This window comes from Nannobrachium achirus, assembly GCF_963921795.1.
Source record: "Nannobrachium achirus genome assembly, chromosome: 19".
Classification (NCBI taxonomy): Eukaryota; Metazoa; Chordata; class Actinopteri; order Myctophiformes; family Myctophidae; genus Nannobrachium; species Nannobrachium achirus.
The window spans coordinates 38,328,651-38,338,650 of NC_137826.1; the positions used below are offsets into that span (position 1 = coordinate 38,328,651).

Consider the following 10,000-nt stretch of genomic DNA (forward strand, 5'->3'; position numbering starts at 1 on the left):
TGAAATATTTTCAGTAATAGCAGATCTACAATCTCACAACGCGTTGCATTGTGGTGGGTATTTCCACTACTTTCTAAGAGATTTTGAGTATACAATCTTAAATATGGTGTATTTTGTTTTGTCCATAATACGAGGCATTATAGATTTATCTTACATTATTCTTACATTAGTCATTTCTTTGTGTATTTATGTTTTTTCTTCCCTGTGCAACTTTTTTTTACAAGGCCTAAAAGCCACACAATTAAATCGTTAATAGAAATTATTTGTAAGACAATTAACCGTCAAGTGAAATGTCATAATGGTGACAGCTCTAAAAGGCGCTACATAAATGGACCACTTACCAAATGGCTCTCTCTTTCTATCTCTCTTCTGTTGGCTGTGTTTTATCTCTTTTTCCGTGCAATTGATTTGAGTTTTTATTAATTGTTTTGTCTCTAAAAGTGTCATTTTCATGATGCAAGTTATAATTCTATTCTATGTGTGTGTATTTGGTTTGACTCACCAGTTGGAGACAGCAGGGCGGGGCTTAGCAGACCATGTGGGAGGAGCCTGGAGCCATCCATGGAAGTCACCACGCCCAGCGCACGCTTAGGAGGCCGTCCGGGACGAGAGCTGGAGAGAGAGACATAGAGAGACAGAGAGAGGGAGAGCGAGAGAGAGGGAGAGAGAGAGAGGGTTATACATGGGGTGTGAAAGCCATTATTTGCCAGTGATGGGAGAGGAGAGAGAAAGGGATGTCAAGGACCCCCAAAATTATATGTACGGTATTTGGCCGCAGGTCCCCATCTCCCCCATTTGTTTTGTTTTTCAAAAATAGTAGATCTACAAGCAAGCATGTGATTTATTTTGTCACAATAATCGTGACATGACATTTTCATATCGCCCCATCCCTAAAGTTTATCCCAAGCTAACATTTCATGTGTGGATGTGTAACTATTTCTGACAGCAAATGCACAAATCTTATGGTCGTGTAAGATACTGTATAGTTTCTCTAAGTTGAAAATGTAACACAGCTGTGTTTAGATATCTCTTTATTCCCATCTAATTGTGCATACTAACGGTATACATTTAATTGTCTTGATTGTTTGGTTCCACTTTTGCTTTGGCAATGTAAACGTATGTTTTATCATGCCAATAAAGGCGCTTTGAATTGAATTGAATTTGGAGAGAAAGAGAGTGTGTGCGTGCGTGTGCGTGAAATGCATGCATATTTTATTCAGCCTTTCTTAATCCCTCCTTTGTGGAAAACAAAACAACTGAATGGATGAAGGAATGAAAACAACGAGAGAGAGAGAGAGAGAGAGAGAGAGAGAGAGAGAGAGAGAGAGAGAGAGAGAGAGAGAGAGAGAGAGAGAGAGAGAGTGTATAGGAGTTCAAAGTAAAACTGAATTGCTTGAGGATGTTTGCTTAACCTTTATCTATCGCTATCTATCTTCACATTCATACACACCACTCCAGCACAACCACAATCTACTACTGTGGGACACAAACCTTTTAGCTCAAGACCCAAAAGAGAAATTAGACTTTTGCCCGAGACCCAAACTAGTGAAAACAGCAGATCTACAAGGTCACAACGTGTCCCTTTGTGCCACATTGTGAGCTTGTGGATCCGCTATTTGCACTACTTCTTAAAGTATTAGATATTTAGATTTTATTTATGAAATACTTTCGAAAAATGTTGGAATTAATTGATTGATTGATTGAAGAAAAGTTGTGATTTGTTTAAACTTTTTAAAATGAAATATATACAGTATATAATTATATAGTGTATATATATATTTTAAATTAAGTAAGCAAAATATTTAGTTGCGACCCATAAAAACTGGCCCGCATCCCAAACATGGGTCCCGACCCATGTAATCTGCCAGACCCCAAAAGGTGTTGGCGTTGTTTCCGATTCCAGGTTCTCTGTTCTGGGCAAGGATTTTCTGGCCCTTACAGTACAGTACAGTACAGTACAGTATGTAATACACCACCACAGGGCAGGACTCTCTAATGTAAAGCAGTTGAGAATCCATAATCATAAAATCTAGGCCTGTATTGACCTGGGATCATGAGATTAATTCTGCCGCGCTGGACGCAGCTGGAGGCGAACCTCTTGCTTCTCCGCAGGAGGTACCAGCTGAGGAGAAGGAAATTGCCCCCAATGACTTAAGACCTCTGAGAAGTTGAAGGATTTGTTGGGGTTGTTGCGCAGGGACGTGCAGAGAATGCTGGAGAGCATCCAAAAGGGCCTTTTATTGAAAATATTGAAAATAGCCGACCTCCAAGCTCACAACACGTTGCAGTGAAACGCGTTGTGAGCTTGGAGGTCAGCTATTTTCGGCACTAAACAAGAAATCATAATCAAGTGAATACTGGAGATGTGGCGTACGGCATGTATTTCTACACCGGGATTCAAGTTTATTTGACACTTGCATTAACATTTACATAAAAAAACAGCTTGCTGCTTAGCAGAAATGGAAATTCTAAAATAAAATCTAAAGATATTTTAAAATATATTTTCGTGGCCCGGATCGCTGGTGTAGTGGTCCGGGCACCTAAGCTCCAAAGTAGCCTGACAGACAGCGAATTACAGGTTCGAGTCCTGATCCCGACAGCTCCCCACCTCTCTCTCTCTCTCTCTGTTTCCTGTCTTCGTACAGTACTAAAATACTACTATCAACAGGGGCATATAAAGCCCACAAAGATGACAGCTTCCGTACTTGGATTTCGAGAGGTGCAGTTCCAGACTCGATATAGCATTTGGATTTAATAAATCACCCAGTGTCATTATTGTCTAATGTAATCCTGGGCACTACACTCAGTGCATGAGGAGTCCAAGACGCTTCTTTTCACCTGACGGGGGAGATTCCCTGGTTGGACCAGGCCGCCTGGGAAACAGAAGGTCCCAGGCTCAAATCCCGGCCCTGGCAATGTGTCGACGTGTCCCTGAGCAAGACCACTGAATTTACCCCACGGGACCAAATAGGCGTAATTAATATTATAATTTGAACATTTTAAGGAAAAAAATATCATGGGCAAATGTTTTGCACCCGTGATAATGAATAAGTGTGATTAGTTTACAATCAAAGAAAAGTTACTATTAAAAACAAAACTAAAAAAACACAGGCACTCAATAATAATAATGAATAAAACTATCCATCTTCTGGTTCACCTGGGACATTTAATAGAGGAGGGGGAGAGAGAGACAGACAGAGAGAGACAAAGAGAGAAGGTGGGAGATGTAAGAGAAGAGAGGAAATGGATGTGGAAGAAAAGCAATGTGTTTAGAGGCAAAGAAAAGATCATTAATTTTTGAGTTCTTAATTATAATAATTACAACTTCATTCATCTCATCTGCCTCACACACACACACACACACACACACACACACACACACACACACACACACACACACACACACACACACACACACACACACACACACACACACACACACTCACTCACTCACACACACACACACACACACACACACACACACGCAGAAGAAGAGCGAGACATCCTGTCCTTTCAGCTTTCATAATTACCAATAATTATGCACTCCAATATTTGGCAAATAATTATAAATGTAAAACATGATCATTGTTAAAACAGTCTGTTAGTTTTTTTTGTCAGCAAGATGTCTTATTCATTCTGAAAAAAGAAAACGAATAAAAGAAGTGTCTATTAAATTAAGCGTGTGTGTGTGTGTGTGTGTGTGTGTGTGTGTGTGTGTGTGTGTGTGTGTGTGTGTGTGTGTGCGTGTGCGTGTGTGTGTAAGGAGAGGTCTATAATTACTTGCTCAACCAGCGGAGGAGTTGTTTCATTATGCCAGCTCTGTTATTGTTGTTTATTCCATGATGTCATCATGTGTTGTGTTCCGTGTAAACACAAGTGATGTGTGGTGTCAGTCTATTGAGACAGGAGGGAGGAGTGATACCGCTCAAAAGTGCTGTAAAGTAACTAAGTACATTTACTTAAGTACAATTTTGAGATATTTGTACTTTACTTGAGTGTTTCTCCAATTTCCAATACTTTTACTTCTACTCCAATAAATCATCTCTGAGAGAAATATTGTACTTTTACTCCTCTACATTTATTTGAACAATTTAGTTACTAGTATACATGCACATATAAATTATAATATTATAGCACATATTAACCCCTTTAGCCCTATTTTATACCTCGGCTAATTGAAAATCTGCTATTTTCAAACGAGAAAGGTTGTAATTTTACTCCCCTACATTTATTTGAAAACTTTAGTTATACAAGTTACTTTGTAGATATAAATTAATATATTATAAAACATACATTAACCACTTTAGCCCTATTCTATACCTAGGCTAATTGAAAATCTGCAATTTTTCAAACATTTTGTACTTTTACTTTTGGTACTTTTAAATACATTTTGATGCCAACACTTTCATACTTTTACTCAAGTACATGTTGAATTCGGGACTTTTATTGATACTTTTACTTAGTAAAATATGCGAGTACTTTTTCCACCGCTGCAAGTATAGGTCCATGGATTCAAACCGACACAAAGAGAAGTACTCGCTGCTAATGTAAATGTATTTTCAAACTAGGCCTCCCTATTTTGGGCATGCATTACAGTATCTGCGAAAATTGCCAACAACTGTATATATTGTGTTGTATAAACTGTATAATCATTTTAAGGATTGTGAAGGATATAAGCAAAGAATAAACATTGTGGGTCAGCCTATTCCTTTTTTTTTGGTCATGAATTGGATGTTGTGTGTGAGTTGGTTGGATATGTACATTTGTGATGATGGTTTTTATTGTTGTAAGTCCACACGTGTGGGTTTTGATTTGTGGTAAACAAATCAAAATAATAAACCATTCATTCATTCAAACCATTCAGATGCGACGTGTTGTGAGCGTAGACCTGCTACTGTCATTGTAATGACAACACTTAAGCCCTATGTGAAGTATATAGCCTGGCTTAATTGAGCCCCTATTGCATCCCCATTCTGTGTGGGGCGAACAATGGCATTCTGCTAAAATAGTGCTGTTTTCAGATTTGGTGAATGGTCCTAATAATAATATAATGAATTGAAATAGCGCCTTTCTAAGTACTCAAAGCGCTTTGCAATGGTTCATTCATTGATACATTGGGAGGTGAAGTGGCAAACAGTCAACGCCAGCGTTCTCACTTCCCACACCAATGGTGGAAAGTTTACAACAAACGACTCACTGGAGGCAATGTGGGGTAGGGCATTCACGAATAGTGATTTTTAGTATTCGAATTATTCGACCTCAAAGTATTCGAATAGTCGAATATTCGACAGGACTGGCCAAACTGTCAAATATTAAGTAAGTAAGAGGCGAACATTGTGAAAAAAGCAGATCTACATGCTCACAACGCCTCGCAAGTAGATCGGCTATTTTCACAATTATTTATTTGCAGAACCGAGTCACATTAAATGTAATACCTACAATGCTTGTCAGGGTGGGGGTCCCCAGTTCAAATATGTTTATTTTGGGGGTCACGGCCTAAAAAGGTTTGAGAACCCCTGGTATAGAGCATTAACAAATTCATCCACCAAGGGCATTGACAACTCATTCTTATGACTTCCTATCTAGCCATGTTTTATAAACTCTATATTTTTTAAAGAGAAAACAATAATAATGTTATTAAAAAATAAGCGAATATTCGACTTCGGTGAACACGAATATTTGGTGAATGCCCTAATGTGGGGTTCAGTGTATTGCCCAAGGCCACTTCAACATGTGGACAGGAGGAGCCTGTCCACACTGAACTTTGAACATTCAGTGGATTTTCTGTGGTCTGGGGTTTTCGGAATAATCAGGCTCAGAAATGTGCTGTGATTTGCCCACGGACCTTGATGTCAAAGTCCATTCATTAGTTTCACTCCCTCTTTCTGGAGAAAACTAACCCTGCAAGCCAAATGGCGTGATGACGTTATGATAACGTCCTCCGGTGACTCAGGTGACGTTCATAACTAGGCCAGCCCACAGCCCACACGACGTCATATGGACTTTTTTGTTCGACAGGATTGTTGTTAATGTTTGTAATGTTAGTTGAAATGTAAGGTTATATTCAGGGACATATCTGACTAGTTATATTTATCTGGCCTCGATCGGACCCTCTCTGATTAATCCAGGAAGTCCGTTTTCGTGGGTAGGATTTACGGTATGTTGGTTGAAATCAGGCCAGATCTGACTAGTCATATGGTTTGACTTGATCTGGCCCCAACCGAGATGTCACTGATTGGTCCAGGTCCTGACCGTGCTTGCTGGGAAATATATGAAGCTTGCACAAAAAACGCATTTCACCAACCGTTTGGTACCTGTAAACCTGTGATGGTGACAACAAAGCTGATTCTGGCTGGGATTCTATTTTGTTGTGAGCTGAGGTGGGTTATTATGAAGCCCTGTGGCTTCGTCATCTCTCCAAAAGTCTGATCCTTATTGTCTTTTCTTTCTGTCTATAAATGCTTGTATTTTTATCACAGCGTTTGCCGTCTGAAGTGTTGTATCGAACGCACAAAACAAAGCAAACACAACCAACGAGGGACACAATATCAGTGTGTGTGTGTGTGTGTGTGTGTGTGTGTGTGTGTGTGCGTGTGTGTGTGTGTGTGTGTGTGTGTGTGTGTGTGTGTGTGTGTGTGTGCGCGCGCGCACTCGTGTGTGTGCGTGCGTGTGATGTCAGCATTTGTGGGAAAGGGAAAGTGTGTGTGTGTGTGTGTGTGTGTCTAAGTGCTCAGCAAACGTTGCATTCTGAAGTTGCTTTTAGTTTAAGTATGAGAGCTTTTAACTCAGTTTGCTTACATCAGCATTTTCTACATTTTTTTCTCTTCCTTCAAACCCTATCTCTATATCACCCCCTTTCTCTCCCTCTGTCCTCACTCTATCTCTCTATCAAGCAATCTATTTATCTGTCTATCCACCGTCTATATATCTTATCTATGTGGCTATAGTATCCATCCATCTATCCACTGTATGTATCTGTCTGTCTGTCTGTCTGTCTGTCTGTCTCTCTCTCTCTGTGTCTGTCTGTCTGTCTGTCTGTCTGTCTGTCTACTGTGGCTGTCCATGGGAAGGGACACTTCTGCTTCAGTGCGTGTGTGTGTGTGTGTGTGTGTGTGTGTGTGTGTGTGTGTGTGTGTGTGTGTGTGTGTGTGTGTGTGTGTGTGTGTGTGTGTGTGTGTGTGTGTGTGTGTCCGCACGTTTGCTGATTAAGCAGTCTGCCAGGTATGTGTCGCATCAATAATTCATCAACTCTTCTCTCCTCCTCCTCCTCCTCTCCTCTCATTCTCTCGTCTTCTCCTCTCCTCTTTTTTCCTCCTCTCCTCTCCTCTACTCCCCCCTCCACCCCCCTCCTCCTCCCTGATTAAAATGCTTAATATCGTCTTTTTAGCATCATGAATAAATCTATTTTATCAACCTCTGTCTCTCTTTCATTCTCTCTTCTGTCTCACTTTCCCCCGCTTTCACCTAGGAACCTTTCTTGTTGGCTGCCAGAGTCCCCCGGGAGGTGTTTTAAGAGGTGCACACATGAGCGTGTGATATCAGGAGAGAAAACGGTGATGACTTTGAAAGCGCGGGCCCGTGTCCTGTGTGCACCGAAACTCTTCTGAGGTTGTAATTACAATGCAAAGCGGCTTCTGCTGTTTAAATATCTGACATGTAAAGAGGCTGGAATTAATATGCAGCCATGCAATGAATACAGAAATTAAGAAGTTCAGTATTTGTTTAATACAGTGAAAAACAATTGTGCACATAATTGGATTTATTGGCAAATGAGTTTGGGTGGCTCTTGATGAGGCTAATTGTTTTGGCATTGAACACACAAACACAAACGTTTAAGTGTGTTTGCGACCGTCAGGGAGCAGTTTACTATGAAAACCTCCACCGGCCGTCGGTCGGTCGGTCGGTCGGTCACACGTCACACGTCACACCTTTGCCCTGCTCATATCTCTGCATCAGTATATAGGGCTTGTTTGTTTATTGTATGATGACATCACAGAGTCCACAGCTGATGATGTGGCGTGATGTCATCGTATCCGGTCGGTCGGTCGGTCGGTCGGTCGGTCACACGTCACACGTCACACCTTTGCCCTGCTCATATCTCTGCATCAGTATATAGGGCTTGTTTGTTTATTGTATGATGACATCACAGAGTCCACAGCTGATGATGTGGCGTGATGTCATCGTATCTGGTCGGTCGGTCACACGTCACACGTCACACCTTTGCCCTGCTCATATCTCCGCATCAGTATGACATCACACTGCTGACATCAGTATATCTCCGCATCAGTATGACATCACACTGCTGACATCAGTATGACATCTCACTAAGTCCACAGCTGATGATGTGGCGTGATGTCATACAATACACAAACAAGCCCTATATAAAGGGGCAATTCTCACCAGGGAAGAGAGCATTCCTCGACTCAGACCTTATCGCCAGGATCAACTAAGCTTATAGCTTATCATCACATCCAACCATCTTAAGATACTCAGCTAGTGGGGAATGCTCTCTTCCCTGGTGAGAATTGCCCCTTTATATAGGGCTTTTTTGTGTATTGTATGACATCACGACACATCATCAGCTGTGGACTCTGTGATGTCATCGTATCTCCATATATGGCCATCTCCGTATATGGAGATATAAGTCGTCCATGCCCAAGTATGGGCTGGTGAGGTCAGACTTTGTGTGATGCGTAGGTTATCTCCATATATGGAGATTCAACATTCCAGGTGTAACTATGGCTGCCCGTATGACGTGAGAGGTGGAGGTTGTGGATTGGCAGGCAAGGAGTGTGTGTGCAAAGTTTGGCATGTGTATTGTATGACATCACGCCACATCATCAGCTGTGGACTCTGTGATGTCATCGTATCTCCATATATGGCCATCTCCGTATATGGAGATATAAGTCGTCCATGCCCAAGTATGGGCTGGTGAGGTCAGACTTTGTGTGATGCGTAGGTTATCTCAATATATGTAGATTCAACATTCCAGGTGTAACTATGGCTGCCCGTATGACGTGAGAGGTGGAGGTTGTGATATTTGTGGAGATAAGCGACCAACGGTCGCTTATCTCCCGATTAGGGAGTCTTACTGGTGATATGAGCTAGCTTGTGTTTGTCAATGTGTGTGTAAGTGCACACGTGTGTGTTTGTGTGTGCACACATGCATACATGCATGCACGTGTGTGTGTGTGGTTGACCGAGCGCTAAATGCCACCTCAGCATAAAACAACTAAGCATAAAACAACAAAGGTCACAAATAAAAAATGTATTACGTTGTGTGTGTTGTGTTGTGGCATAAAAGGTGAAACTTGGATAGTAGTCTACTCTGCAAAACAAAATATGATTGCGACTGTAGGTCGCAGTTAACTATGGAAACCGGCACATCTTGTCCACGTATCTCTCTCTGTCTGTCTGTACGTCACGCTTGACACTGTGGTTCCCCTGACACATCACTGTGACATCACAGGCTCAGCGCAGGGATAACGCCTCATAATGTGGTTCCCCTGACACATCACTGTGACATCACAGGTGACATCACAGTCAGATACTCAGAGCAGGGATCTTCATATATGGGCATAAACAGGTGACATCACAGTGGTGTGGCTGGTTCAGACAGGGATCTCAATGTATGGGCATAACATGTATTGGATGTTGTGATGTCATGGGAACCACTCTAACAGATTCCCTTTATGCCCATATATGGAGGTCCCTGATGTCATCAATATTAAACCCATATCTAACAGGACTTCATATGGGAATGCCCATATATGAAGGAAGACAGCCCATATCTGTGTGACTGAGACAGGGATCTCCATGTATGGGCATGAAAGGGATTGTATGTATCATGTCAGATGTGATAGACGTCATAGGATTTTCACATAACAAATAACTGAGTAGGGGGCCCTTCAGATGAGCAGCGGTTGCCGCAGGGGCTCCCACTAGGATCAGCGGCGGCCGCGCCGCGGTGAGACACAAACACACTCGCTCAGTGAGTAAA

At 41.7% G+C, this 10,000-nt stretch overlaps 1 pseudogene across 1 annotated transcript in view; it reads right to left on the bottom strand.

The window, feature by feature from the left end:
• The window catches only part of LOC308304809 (dachshund homolog 2-like), a 68,017-nt pseudogene that overhangs the window by 43,473 nt on the left and 14,544 nt on the right, over positions 1-10,000 (bottom strand). The window contains exon 2 of the transcript in view: positions 503-612. The product of the transcript in view is annotated as a dachshund homolog 2-like (transcript). The remainder of the gene's footprint in view (positions 1-502; positions 613-10,000) is intronic.